The 15125-nt window shown below is 47.2% G+C and overlaps 1 protein-coding gene across 1 annotated transcript in view; it reads right to left on the bottom strand.

Annotated features, from left to right (window-relative positions):
* The window catches only part of RIN2 (Ras and Rab interactor 2), a 102765-nt gene that overhangs the window by 63767 nt on the left and 23873 nt on the right, over positions 1–15125 (bottom strand). The gene's annotated exons all lie outside the window — the stretch shown is intronic.

The following is a 15125-nucleotide window of genomic DNA, read 5'->3' as shown; positions in this document are numbered from 1 at the left end:
AGAGGGAGGCAGCAGCTTCTTAGAAAGAGGAAGAACTTAGATTTCGGTATCGCCCTAAGAAAAAAATATTGACACCCAGTTTGGCTTCTCAACATGACTACAAAGAGGAATAAGTAAATCTTGGCAAAACCAGGCAGGCCTCAAAATTCATATTGCCAAAGTGAAAACTCCTAAAGCGTGCCCTGGGTTAAAATGTATACCATCCTTATTCTGGTTACAGAAAGAAGCCTATTTCAAAGATATATACACTTGGTAAATCAATTTCCAATGACTTTAAATTTATTTCTCGTCTTATTCTTTGCTTTCTTTCTTTCTTTTTTTTTCTTTCTTTTTTTTCTTTTCTTTTTTTTTGATGAGAAGATTGTTAGGGGAAAGGGAAGAGAGAGGGTTGTGTGGGGCTGGGAGCAGGTGAGTGGGCAGTCAGGGAGCCACAGGGGGAAGAGATGGGTAAATGTGTCCTCTTCTTGGAAAAGACTTGTGTGGGCTCGCTTCCCCGCCCACATGCCTGGAAGAGGCTACATCTGACCCTGAAGTTTGGTGTGAATTCTTGAGCACCCCCAACTGCTCATTCAAAAGCATCTTCACTGGTGCTAACCCGGCTCTGCGTGTGTGGAACAGAGGCTCTCAAAGTGTCACTGCTCATCCATTTTTTTAAAATGTAGTTAATTACTTCACATAAATGTTGCTTATGTCAACATGTAATCAATTACTGTTTTAAAATAAATATTTAAAATTTTTTCTTCATTTATTTCGTAATACAGCAAGTCCGCTACATACGAATGAGTTCCATTCCGAGAGCGTGCTGGTAAGTCCAATTTGTTCGCTAAGTCCAACAAAGTTAGCCTAGGTACCCAACTAACACAATTGGCTACATACCGCTGCTTTTACGCTTGCTTCCGGACATCCTGGGCTTGAAATAAAGATACTGTACTACCGGACTCTATACAGTACTGTACAGTAAAGTACACAAAAGCACAACCACTTCTAGAGGATGCACGCACATGACAATGTACACCAGACACGTGAACTAACTTATGTGACTGGGCGTGTGAACGCACGTTTGCATCTTTGAAAGTTCGTAACATGAAGGTTCATATGTAGGGGACTTACAGTACAGCAGGTATCTATAGATATAATACACATGAACACAAGCAGTTTGTAGGGCCCTTCATAATTTTTAACAGTGTGAAGGGGTCCTGGGATTTATAAAACGCTTGAGAATCACTGTTTTGGCTAAAGACAGGTGTCGTCTTGCCTCAAGCAGCTTTCATCCCACCCAGACTCTGGCAGCAATTTCATTTTGAGCCTAGAGACTGTTCCAAAATGTTGACGTCCATCTATTCATTCATTCATTCATAACTTTATGGCTACCCACTTCCTGCCGTGCACTGCAAGTGTAGAGTACGGTTGACAGTCCTCACGGAGATGATATTCTGGTGGGACACAGACCAGAGCACTGAGCACTGAGCAGTTCCAGAATGAAAAGAGAGTCAAGTGATGTTGCAGGGAGCAGCTAAAGGGCCACCCTAGCTACGGCGGGGTGGTCAGGACAGGTTTTCCAGGAAGTGATGGAGCCCTGAATGACAAGGGAGCCATGAAAAGATCAAGGGAAGAGCCATCCACACAGAGTCCCAGAGGTTAGGGAGGCATGTGGAAGGGTGCAGTCTGCCTGCGACCAGACCTTGTCCGCTTTCTAGATCATGGTACCCTTGGATTTGAGTTTTCAACTGAGAACCATTGGAGGGCTTTAGTGGGGGAATGGCATTTTACCTGTTTTATGTTCTAAAAAGATCCCCTTGACTGTGGGTTAGAGACGGTTTGTAAGGAGAAGCAGCAAAACTAGTTAGGAGGCAACTGCAATGGTCCAGCCAAGAGGTGATGGTGGCTTTGGTCAAAGTGGTAGCAGAGGAATTAGAAAGAAGGGGGGAAATCCAGGAACAACTGCACACAGAAATTAATGTAAGTTGATGGGCTGAACGTGGCGGTGGGGAAAGAAAAGAATCAAGGACAACTCCTAAGTTGTTGGCTTGAGCAATTAGAGAGATGACAGTGCCCTTGACTGAGATGGGAAAAAATGGGGAAGGATTAGATTTGAGGAGGAAATCAAGCTGGACACTGTGCAGGTTAAGGTTTTTTGGGGTTTTTTTTTTTTTTTGCGGTACGTGGGCCTCTTACTGTTGTGGCCTCTCCCGTTGCGGAGCACAGGCTCCAGACGTGCCGGCTCCAGACGCGCAGACTCAGTGGCCATGGTTCACGGGCCCAGCCGCTCCGCGGCATGTGGGATCCTCCCGGACCAGGGCACGAACCCGTGTCCCCTGCATCGACAGGCAGACTCACCCACTGCACCACCAGGGAAGCCCCAGGTTAAGTTTTAACTGAGTTGCTTACTGGCCATCAATTAAATGTATTAAGTGGCTTTTGATATGAAGGGTGGAACAACCTGTACGTTTGGAAGTCACTGGAATAGGTGTTAGTGTTTCAAAGTCCTGTGACAAGGAGAGATTACCTAAGGGGGCGGGGAAGTTAGAGAAGGGGCCCCAGCAAACAGCTCTGTGCATTCCCAATACTTAGAAGTCAGGGGACAGGAGACCAGCCAAGTCCATCCCCTTCGTGTGTGACTGGGGTGCAGGCTGTAGGTGGAGCTTCTGGAAGCACTGGGGACTTGGGAGAGAAGACCAGGAGATCTTTTACACACAGTCCAGTGGCACAGATTAAAAAGTCTGACAATGCCAAATACTCGAGGACATGGGAAAACAAACCCTCACGTGTTGCTGGAGGAGCATTTGGAGAGCACTTTGGAGAGTGACGTGCAGTTTCTTGTAGAGCTGGAGATACACAGACCTGCATACGTACTACATACGAGAGAAACTCGTGCACATGGGTGCAGGGGGACCTTGAGAAGAATATTGGCTGTACCGCCATGTGTAAGAAAACCAAATTATAAGCACCTAAATGTCCATCAATTGGAGAATGGATAAATGGAGGGATAGAATACTACATGGCAGTTAAAATTAATGAACCAGATTATATGGATCAACACATATATAGACATAAAAGCTCAAAAAAGTTTTCATAAAAGCGAAAACAAAAAAGGTTGAAAAGGATTACATTCAGTACATGAGGTGTAAAACCAGGCAAAATTGTACTATTGAGGGTTTGTAGATATACACATAAATAAAGACAACTGCAAGATGCAGTACGGGGTTATCATCCTAAACCTCAGGAAGAGAAGTGGATGGAGGTGAGCACAGGTAGAGGGGCTCAACCTCTGGCAACTTTTCATTTCTTAAAGCAACATGACAAAATGATGAGATTTGACGGAGCTAGTGATGTGTGTTTTAGTATCATGTGTGATCTTCTGTATGTTTAAACGACTTCATCATCAAAATTATTAGGAAAATAAGAAAAAGGGTGGATGCGTATGAAAATGGAAAAAGGAAGAACTAAAACGGTGGGAGGAGTGGGGTGAGCTTGGTAGGTCCCCCCTCCCATTCTAGGCCGTGGCTGGGGTCCTGGACAGGAGCGCCACACACAGCCCATGAGGGACACACAGGACAGACAGGCCTGCCCTGGGGAGGCCCAGCCTCGGGCTCGGGCAAGCCTTGGCCTCCGGCAAACCTCGGAGGAAAGATTCCCACTGCAGAGCATTCAGCCTCTCCGCCCTCAGTCCCCTTCACGGCCACAACGGTGATCTGAATGTCAAAATCCCAAATGGCTTTCCCCAGGAAAAGCAGCTGACCCGCTCCGGCCAGGCTGTTTTGTCCCAAACACACACTACAAACTGTGGTTTCCACTCAGCCGCACTTGGATGGCAAGTCACAGGTAATACTGCTTATCTGTAAAGCAGAGGGAGGCGTGGTGATCCCAAGACACAAAGGTGGGTGATGACAGAGGTTGCCCCTGGCTGGATGGCTATGGGACTCTTCAGGCCAGATGAGGGCTTTTTCAGCCCTTCCATCCCTTTTGACCCCAACTCATCCACCTGCCAGCACAGATTTACCCGACAAATGGACCAGAGGCTAGGGGTCCAGAGCCAGGCCTGCCTCAGAGTGACCTGTTTATACGCCAGCCAGGCCCCTCCAAAAGTAAGAGTCATCCTGAAATCTCTGCCATCCCCTGAGGTCAGCCCAGATGTCACTGATGGGATTTGAGCTGTTCCCCACATTGTCCCCAGATACACGTGTGTGTGTGTGTGTGACTGGTTTTAATTCCTGCAGATGTTTGACCTCAGCCCTGTGCTCTCATGTTCTTCCAGATTTGAGGCCTTGAGGGCAAACAGAGATAACTTACCACCCACCGAAAGGGACCAGTTTGAACCTAAGTTTTAGCCTTTTCCCATGTTAAAGCCAACAGTGGTTTCAATATATGCGCTTTATCCAAGTCAGTGCTACCTCATCAAAATGTCTCCAAACCCACTTACACAACCCGAAACCCCAACACATCCTGGTCCCTGTCGAGAATTCCTTCAAGGGGGAAGGGGCTGCCTAAGCATGTGCCCAGCTGGGAAGCCAGCGCTTCTGTCCACAACCCTGATTGGCTGCCCAGGACATGCCGTGGACACCTGGGAAGGAGGCAACAGAGTCAAAGGGCTGTTCCTCAGTGAATCATCTCCAGAGATGGGCCATCAGGTTTCAGGGCACTGAGCTGGTGAGACAGTAGTTCTTGCACTAAGACACAGCAGGTGTGATCCATCTCTCCAGAAAGCTCCACAGGCAGTGACACAGTCAGGGCATGGCAGAACCCGCCCTGATAGAGCCAGGGCACTGCCTGTGTCCGCCACGCCCCGTGGGGAGACGGGGCTGGTGTGTTGGACGTACGAGCAGGACGAGCCCTTCTGCAGCCGCCACAGGGGGACCAAGCCAGGGGTTGGGTCTCTGGGCCCCTCCCTCATTCTGCTCAGAAAGCCAGCACCCCGGGGCCCCAACACAAAGCACAGGAAGTGCTCACCTAGGCGATTTTCACACTCTCCGGCAACCAGGCCAAGGGCAGGAGAAGAATTCGGGAAGTCCCAGGTTCTTTCCCGACATCACACCCAGGACTCGGCCTGGACAAGGCGGGACCTGCCGGGCTCTAGCCTGGTACAGGAGTCTACGCTGATGTGGACCACTCTGTAATCACTCTGGGTAACGTCCCAGTCGGCGGGACCCTCACCTTCGGGGCCACACTTCCAGCAGCAGGCGCGCACAGTGTGGAGGCAGCCAGCTTCCAGACACTCCCGGGTGGTCTGGCAGCAAGGAGGGGTGGTGAGCGCCCCAGCTGGAGCTCGGAAAGACCTGCCTTCAAATCCCACCTCGGCCTCCCGTCAGCTGAGTCCTGAACCCATCTGGGCCCACTCATCCCTGGACCCTGGATGCTTTGGGGGAGAGAGTTGGATGATTAAATAGGATGACGACATTAAAACATTCTGCGGCATGCCCCTAAATGCTCTCGCATTCTCTTCCTAGTTAAATTCTCTCTTTATATCAATGGTGACCTGCTAGGAAGCAGAGAGCTGATAAAGCTGACACTTAAAACGGACTCACACACCTCCCAGCCTGCAAAGAGGCCATTTCATCCCCAGCAGCCGACAGGATCTACAAAAGACCAGTGTTCGCAGACTCCAACCCTCCTTCTGCCTGTCTGCCCAGAAGTCTCTCATCTCGAGATCTGCCCACTAGATGTCAATTTCCACCACCGACTGGGAGAGAAGCTGCTGTCTGCCACCCCTGCTTGCAGGGCAGGCTGGAGGGAGGGAAAAGGGAGGGACTCCAAACCTTGTTTTCTTTCTTTCAGGGTTAGATAAAAGGAGAAAAATTCTCTTGAAGGTCAAGTAAAAAAAAAACGAGAAAGTACTTATAGAGCAAGTTCTGATACAGCGCTCTTGGAATTCCAGGACCAACTCAGGAATGTTATCCGTGGTTCTGAAAAGGATGTGCCACTGAAAGATGAAGACTTGAAACCTAGGGTGTGGGAAAAGTCAAGTGCTTGGCCCTTAGCCACGGAATTTCTATTCCCCAAGTGCATCAACTTGGCCTTGGGGTGTGATTGGCCTTTACAATCCTATCAGCTTTGTGGGATCAGACCCAGCTCCAGGTCATGAACAACCACTGACCCTGACAACTGCCTTTCCTGTCTGCTTCTGCTGAGCTGGAGAAGGCTCCTGGTCTTGCGGGCACACCCCATGCTGGAGTTTTTCTGAAGCAGTCTGGAAAATAATGGACTTCCTACAAACTTTCAAATGACCTTTGCCCCCAGGAACTGTCACCATGGAAACAAAGAAGTAATGAAAGCTGCTTCCCTTCACCTGCAGAGGAGTGTCTGGGGAATAATGTTGGAGCATCTCGGAACCTTGCCCTTTTCTTTGTTTTGCTTTTACTCTGTGTGTGTCACGTCTCCCAAGAGTGTTTGCATTTACATTTTTGAAATTTAATTAAAATTACAAACATAATACATTCCCATGAAAAACACAGATTATTGTAGTTGTAGATGAAGAGTGTTGCCTGTCATATCAGTAAACAAAGGATGTCAGGGCCATCAGGCCAGCAGCCACTGCAGTTCCCTGACTGTGCACCCTGAGGGGACTCCAGGATAGTGTCCCTAGATAGCTACGGTGCATACCGAGGAATGATGTCAATGAGCCCGGACTCTTGCATCCTTCCCAGAGGGAAGTGCTAAATTCATTAATCTGAGATGTCTGTTTTTTCTTTAATGAACAGTAATCTTTTGATGTTCAGACTACTTGTTCTTTTTTGCAAAAACTCCTATATATCTGGCTCCTCCCTGACCTCTCTGGGAACAGTCCCTCAGAGTTATCACCTCAGGATGTCCACCGAATAAAATATTATTCTCAACTTTTAGGTTGTGCATTTTTTTCAGTCCACATAGTTAAAACTAATCTCCCTCAGAACTTCCCTGGCAGTCCAGTGGTTAAGACTGCACGCTCCCAATGCAGGGGGCATTGGTTCGATCCCTGGCCGGGGAACTAAGATCCTGCATGTCGCATGGCACAGCCAAAAACAAACAAAACTAATCTCCCTTGACTAACACCTATAATCCCACCTACTCAGAGGGAACCACAGCGATCAGTTTTGTATGTATCACTCTTGAATGTTATCACTGTGTGCTTTTTCTACCAGATGGAATCGTACTGATGTATTGTCCTATACCTTGTTTACACTCATTTCACCCAAGGAAGTCTTGTGGGATTTATCCATGTTGATACACGAAACCTTGGTTCATTCATTTTAAGTGGGAGTGGTTTTCCACCAGAGGGATAAACCATGCAGGAGGAATATACCATGTATCCATTCTTTTTTTTTTTTTTTTTGGCTGCGTTGGTCTTCGTTGCTCCGCACAGCCTTCTCGTTGCGGTGGCTTCTCTTGTGGAGCATGGGCTCTAGAGTGAAGCCTCAGTAGTTGTGGCGTGTGGGCTCGGTAGTTGTGGCTCACGGGCTCTAGAGTGTAGGCTCAGTAGTTGTGGCATATGGGCTTAGTTGCTCCGTGGCATGTGGGATCTTCCCAGACCAGGGATTGAACCCGTGTCCCCTCCATTGACGGGCAGATTCTTAACCATTGCGCCACCAGGGAAGTCCTATCCATTCTATCTTGATAGATGCTTAGGTCGTTTCCAATACATTGCTGTCACAATCCTTACCATAATGAACAGCCCTGTGTATTGTGTGAAACCTCAGAGAAAATGCCAGGTTCTAGGCACGTAATAGGTTGAGATGCTACCACGTGGCTCTCCCCGGGTCCGTGTCCAGCTACAGTGCCTCCACCTTCTTTGAAAACATCCACCTCACTTAGTGTTTGCTGGTATCAGACTTCTAAGCTTTGGCTAATCTGATGAGTACAAGTGGCTTTTTATTGTCTTAATGTGCTTTGCCCAGATTATATGTGTCAGGGAGGAATAAACTTTCCTCTACCCTTCTAGGTTCTTCTGGCTGGTCTAAGAGTTAAGAACTAAACTAAATTAAATAAATTAAAATGAGACAGACTCACAGCAGAAAATCAAACAGAAGTTTAATAACATGTACACAGGGGAGAGACCCAGGAGAACTGAGTAACTCGCCCAAATGCCAAAACCTTTATATACCACCTTCAGCTCAAGACAAAAGAGGACGTTGGGAGAGTGGTTTGGGGTTTCAAAGCGGAGGAAGGCAGTTCACATGAGATGGAACCGCAGATGTTTGGGAAACAAAGGTTTGCTGGGCCCTGCAGAGACAATGGGACCCAGAGAGGAGTATGAACAGACTTCCTGTCCACCACCTCGTTCATATTAGAGGTATTTATGGTGACGGCTCCCTTCCTGGAACAGGTCCTCTATCTGCATTCTTTTAGGCAGTTTAGGGGGAAGGTCAAAGGTTCTTCCTGAGTTTTTTTTTTTTTTTAATATTTATTTTATTCATTATTTTGGCTGTGCCGGGTCTTAGTTGTGGCATGGAGACTCCTTAGTTGCGGCATGCATGCAGTATCTAGTTCCCTAACCAGGGATCAAACCTGGGCCCCCTGCATTGGAAGTGTGGATTCTTACCCACTGGACCACCAGGGAAGTCCCCTTCCTGAGTCTTTTGGGTGACTGTCTTCAACTCTAAATAATCTGCATGCCAAAGAGATATTTTGGGGTGGCAACTTTTTCTCCCCTACCTATTTTTGTTGTCTATTTGTATTTCTTCCTCGGAAGGATTGCCTGTTCATTTATTTGTTGCCGTTTTGGGGTTTCTTGATTTTTCTTAAGTTGTGTAAGTTGTGGATATGAATCCATTGTCTCAAATATTTAAAAGATTTTCTCTCATCCTGTGTCTCTGTCTTTTACGTTTCGTTAAACTTTCAATGTTGATAGAATCAAAAGTTCCTTACGGTTCTTGCTGACTAAACTTTGCTAGGAAGACATACCTTATCTTGAAGTAATAAAGTCTCCTCTGTTTTATGCTAAGACACACATAGTTTTCCTATGTACATATGATGTATTTGTTTATTTGTAGGCCTTTCATCCATCTGGACTTAATTCTGAGTGTGCTGTGAAGTCAGGACGAGGAGGTGAGGAGATGTCTATAGTAAGGCCAGGGCTGGTAACCCATGCCCCCCAGTCCCCCGCCCCTAAACCCTGGCCCTGGGATGCCTACGGCTGCCCCAAGGTGCCTTCTGCTGACCAAAGAATGTGCCCAGAAGGCTGCTTTTCCTCAATTTGCCCAAAGGCTGGGGGTGGCCCACAAGGCATGAGCTCTGCCCTGGATTTTTCATTCCAAATGGAAAGCCAAAGGCTGCCGCAGTATTTATGCCACAGTCCCTACTAGCCCTGCTGATCCAAAACGGCCCCTTAACCACAATCAGAACCTTCCCATTTACCAAAAAACAACACACACTACCTTTTTATCCCACTTTCTCCTTTGGAATTAAAAAAAATACAGCTATCTCCAACACACTCACGTAGAAGAAAAGCTGACAAGCAATCCACCCCTCCCCATCCTCTGAGTTAAGTGAATGGTTTGACACGAGTGACTTTCTGTTTTTAGCACAAAGCAGTAAAGAGCAGTATTTAGATGAAACAAACACAAGTGAATAACTGAATATTTAAAAGCAGAATTTTGGCTAAAGGCCCGGCTTCAAATTCCTTTGGCTCTGCTAATTCAAGCAAGGCATCCTTGAGGAAATAATTTGACCCCTTAAATTTTCTCATCCATGAACTGAGGACACTCTGAGGCCTGCTTCTCAGGGCTGTTTAAGAGTCCCAGGAGGTGGGCTTCCCTGGTGGCGCAGTGGTTGAGAGTCCGCCTGCCGATGCAGGGGACACGGGTTCGTGCCCAGTTCTGGGAAGATCCCACGTGCCGCGGAGCGGCTGGGCCCGTGAGCCATGGCTGCTGGGCCTGCGCGTCCAGAGCCTGTGCTCCGCAGTGGGAGAGGCCACAGCAGTGAAAGGCCCGCGTACCCAAAAAAAAAAAAAAAAGAGTCCCAGGAGGTGCTGCAGGCCAAGTCCGCAGCAGACGGGCACTTTTAGTGTTTGTCCGTGGGGAGAGGGCTTAGCGATGTACACCACCACCGTCGGAGGACAGAAAAGTGAGAGTCTGGTTTAAGGCGTGCCAGAAGTATGGGCTGGGGTTAAGGATGCGGTATGTGCTGGCTGATTGTACCTGCTGGGGATGCCGGTCCTGCGGCAATAACCACGAGGGAGCCCTCCACGTGCTATGTCCTCCCGGGCACCAGAATTCCACGGGGCTTGTTAGGGGCCTGATAAGCATGGATGTACTTGGTTTTTGTTTTTTTTTAAATAAATTTATTTATCTTTGGCTGCGTTGGGTCTTCGTTGCTGCGCGTGGGCTTTCTCTAGTTGCAGCGAGCGGGGGCTACTCTTCATTGTGGTGCGCGGGCTTCTCATCGTGGTGGCTTCTCTTGTTGCAGAGCACGGGCTCTAGGTGTGGGGGCTTCAGTAGTTGTGGCTCGTGGGCTCAGCAGTTATGGCGCACAGGCTTAGTTGCTCTGCAGCATGTGGGATCTTCCCCGGACCAGGTCTCGAAGCCATGTCCCCTGCATTAGCAGGCAGATTCTTAACCACTGAGCCACCAGGGAAGTCCAGCATGGATGTACTTTGAATGGGTAGAAATATTTGAAATTCGGGGAGACCCAATCAGTACTGGTGCCCCTTATGTGCAACGGTACTCCTTGCAGGACCTCATCGAGGGACAAGGCTTCGGTAGCGTTTAGCCTTCTGGGCCTTCCCCACATCTGAAGAGCCCTGCAAACATCAGGCTGCACAGTGGCCTCCCCCGAGACTGGTGCTTCTGCCAGACACTTTAGGTGCTTCCCCAACGCCTTCAGGGGACGGGAACTGGCCCTCCACGGCCAGCCCCAAGTCCCTTGTCGGAGGACGGAACCTGCTTTGTCTGGTGCACGGAGACCCAGAAGGGCCCTCAGAATCAGTTCTGGACCACTGACTGATGGGCGCTGGGGTGTAAATACTCCAGATCCCTCACCTCTGTTCCTTTAAGATGGAGCCAAAGTTACCCTCAGGGGGCTGTGCTTGAACTTGGACCCTTGCTGACCTTCTCTGCCCCACTCCGCTATGAGTTTCTCTTGGGAGCACTTCTTGATAAGCCACTTTCATGAAAATCTTTAGCTCTGGGTTTGTTTCTGGAGACACTGACCCAAGATGCCCCCAACCTTCCCACTTGGTTGCCCTCTTTCACCACTTGAGGTTGATGGTCCTGCATCTGGGACCCTCCTGGAGCCAGAGCCTCTCTCGAATGGCTCCCACCTGGATGTAAATCCTGTAGAGCAGGAATGGTGTCCTGCTCTGTGGAGACCTCTGAACTCAGGAAAGTCTGGGGCCCAGGAGTTGTTGAATGAATGGGTGCTCTTCCCTCTTCCGCCTTCCTCTTGGTAACTTCCCTGTTCATTTCCTTCTAGACCAGGGGTAAATCAGGACACAGAGTGGGTGGCGCTCCAGCCCGACCATTAGAGCCTCAGCTGGACACCATGGGGAAGTAGCTGACATTGCGGCAGCCACTGCAAAGGTGCCGCTTAAGAGTTTTTAATTATTCACCAGCAAACACACCGATGTGGTTCTACATGCAGAGCGCAGAGCTCTCTTCTGAGCCATGATCAAGCTCTCACTGAGCGGAAGCCGTTGGCTTTAAAACACGGCCTCTCTAATGACTCAATTGTAAACTGCTTCTGTCGACCTGTAAGAGAGACCCGCACTGGCTCTACCCTGCCAGACACTTGCCACCAAACATGGGGAGGCCCAAATATGGGGAATAAGTCGGTGCCACTTCTAGAGGCCCAGCTCAAAGCTGTCTGTTAGTTTAACCATATTTGAAATGATCCTCCACAGCAAACACTGATATAACTTTAAATTTAATTACATTGGAAAAAAATTTTTTTTTAAGATACACAGAGTGGGGCTTCCCTGGTGGCGCAGTAGTAAAGAATCCGCCTGCCAATGCAGGGGACACGGGTTCGAGCCCTGGTCCAGGAAGATCCCACATGTCGTGGAGCAACTAAGCCAGTGAGCCACAACTACTGAAGCCTGCGCTCTAGAACCCGTGCTCCGCCACAAGAGAAGCCACCGCAATGAGAAGCCCGCGCACCGCAACGAAGAGTAGCCCTCGCTCACCACAACTAGAAAAAGCCTGCGCGCAGCAACAAAGACCCACGCAGCCAAAAATAAATTAATTAAATAAATAAATTGATTAAAAAATAAAGATACACAGAGTGTCTGTAGTTCTACATACGAAACATGGAAGCAGCCAGTGTGGTGTACCTTGAAACAGTCATTTGGCTGAGGTCCTGGTTTACTTTGTCAGTTGCCTGAGGCCAGTGTTGCGTTAGATTCTTCAATGACCTCAGATGTCACAGATATCGCCATATCACTGCCCATGGCTTTGTGTTTTAAGGTGAAATAATAAGCTAGCCGACAGAAGCACAAAGCTCTTTCTAAGAGTTGGCACTAATGCTTCTACAGCCCTGGCTTCAGCATTTGTGTCTGAAGTCTTGATTTTGCATATTTTAAAAAGAGTTTAAAGACATGTTTACAGTGGTGATCATTTTGTAACGTACAGAAATACTGAATCACTACATTGTGCACCAGAAATTAACTTAGTCTTGTAGCCCAATTATACTTCAAAAACAAACAAACTGATGGAAAAAGAGATCAGGTTTGTGGTTACCGGAGGTGGGAGTGGAGGGTCGGGGAGGGGAAATTGGATGAAGGTGGTCGAAAGGTATAAACTTTCAGTTATAAGATAAATAAGTACCGGGATGTAATGTAAGAGAGTAAATCCTGAGAGTTCTCATCACAAGGAAAAAAAATCTTTTTTCTTTTTCTTTTCTTTTGTATCTATATGAGATGATGGATGTTCATTCAACTTCGTGTGATCATCATTTCATGATGCACGCAAGGCAGATCATTACGCTGAACAGTGCTGGATGTCAATTATATCTCAATAAAGCTGGGGGGGAATGAGCAAAGAAAAGAAACATATATAGAGTACTCTAGGTCAACAACAGAGGAGAAAGACATACAATGTGCTCCATCAAATGTAAGATAGTATCATTGTAAGACACCATCAAGAAAAAAAAAAGATCTGCCAGTTATAACACACCCTTGACTATAGGATACAAATAACTTCAGAGATGGTAAATTTTGAAAATCAGTACATCTTAGAATCGAAATGCGCTGTCAGTTGTCTTCATGGAGCTCAAGTGGAAGGGCCTGAGGTTGTGTTGGTCGATTGTTAGTGCCTTGTTTTGCTGTCTTCTTAGTAACAAAAGTGCTGCGTGGGACTAACATCCTGGAACTTACAAAACGGGTGCGGTCAGACGACCAGCCAGCCTTCCAGCTTCCTGGACTCCACCTGGCACCCCCTCCAGGTGTGACAGTCTCCCGAGAGGTGTTCCACAAAGTCAGAGGCAGGAAGACTGGCCAGAGCAGATTCCCACACAGCGAGCAGGCATCTCTGCTCAGGTCCTGGGAAAAAGGAAACTGGGAGGCCGATCGCATGGGAAACTAGAGCTAAAGCCCGAATATGCTGCCCTTTCAGCCTTCGAGCATTCAGAGGAATCCCAATGTGGGTAGGTTCACCACTACAATCAGCCTTGCCCACCCACTCATCGGTTCAGCCACAAAAGTTGTTCCTACAGTTAAGAAAACTATGCAAAACCTGAAGCGAAAAAGCTCCCTTCAGGGGTTCCCTGGTGGCGCAGTGGTTGAGAGTCCGCCTGCCGATGCAGGGGACACGGGTTCGTGCCCCGGTCCGGGAAGATCCCACATGCCGCGGAGTGGCTGGGTCCGCAAGCCATGGCCGCTGAGCCTGCGCGTCCGGAGCCTGTGCTCCGCAACGGGAGAGGCCACAGCAGTGAGAGGCCCGCGTACCGCAAAAAAAAAAAAAAAAAAAAGTTCCCTTCAAGGTCCTAGTTGGGCGCCATCTAACAAGCCTGCCTAAGGGTCGCCTGGGATCTCATTTTGTTCAATTCTTCTTTTTTTTATTTTTTTGTCTGAATCGCACAGCTTGCGGGATCTTAGTTCCCCGACCAGGGATTGAACCCGGGACCCCGGCAGTGAAAGCGCCGAGTCCTAACCACTGAACAGCCAGCGAATTCCCTCAACTCTTTTCTTTTGCTGAAGGCTCAGACTCTGTAAAGTCAGATGCAGAACTTGTGGAAGATTGATACGGTGCAAATGATATTTGTTTGGCAGAAAAGATAACCCCAAAGGTTTTGGTTTTATTGCCCTGTCCACGTTGAGCCAGTTTTGTGTTAGGCTGAATTATATAAAATTGCAGTGTTGGAAGTGCAAAAAATGGTTGCATATCGGCAATATCAAGCCCATATCTAACCTTGCAAAGTTAGATACACAAAGCTGGCCAGTGGTAGATGTTAAAGCTGGGTCAAGATAAAATACTTCTGTCCACTCTTTATTTACTTATTTATTTTTTGGAAACAGCTTTTTATTAAACAGCGAAGCATAACGGCAACACAACTTCAAATGTTTGAAAACTTTAAATGTTTGAAAAGTAGGTCACAAAGGGATGCAAAATGTTTGCAGTATGACTACTATATATTCATACAGCTAAAGTCATCAAATCTTACACCAATACAAACATTAAGATTATTCTATGATTAGCCTAAATTTAATAACCATAAACTATATTAGTGGATCTCTCTTCCTATTTAATATTTTAACATTACTTCTGATACTGATTTCTTTACCAAATGGAATCTACAAACTAATATATATATATTTCTTTTACAAACTAAATTTTAAAAAACTGTTAAATGACTAAAACTCTGCAAACCAGTAGTTGGGTTTACAGAAAATTCTGGGAGAAGTAGATAAAATACTGAGAAAGCATCAATTAGTATACATGTAAAACTCTCCCATTTTATTCATGATTCTGATACTAAAACATTTTTAAGGGACTTTGCAAAGTTGCTCATCTGGGTACTGCAAATAAACCTGAGACCAAACTTTATTCCCTTCTAGGTGTGGTTTACATAAGGTTAGCCAAACTTAATCCATTTTCTTATATATTCCCCCCCAAATCTAATCTGTGCCAGAGATACCGCAAATCTGGACTAAAAACATTTGGAGATGGTTACAAGTACTTACCAAGGATTGAATACTTTTCCTACCCTATTTCTATTTTTCC

This window comes from Neophocaena asiaeorientalis, unplaced genomic scaffold, assembly GCF_003031525.2.
Source record: "Neophocaena asiaeorientalis asiaeorientalis breed wild unplaced genomic scaffold, Neophocaena_asiaeorientalis_V1.1 scaffold302, whole genome shotgun sequence".
In the NCBI taxonomy this organism is placed as follows: Eukaryota; Metazoa; Chordata; class Mammalia; order Artiodactyla; family Phocoenidae; genus Neophocaena; species Neophocaena asiaeorientalis.
The sequence above is the reverse complement of the archived record's forward strand: the minus strand, read 5'-3'. Positions and strand labels throughout refer to the sequence as shown.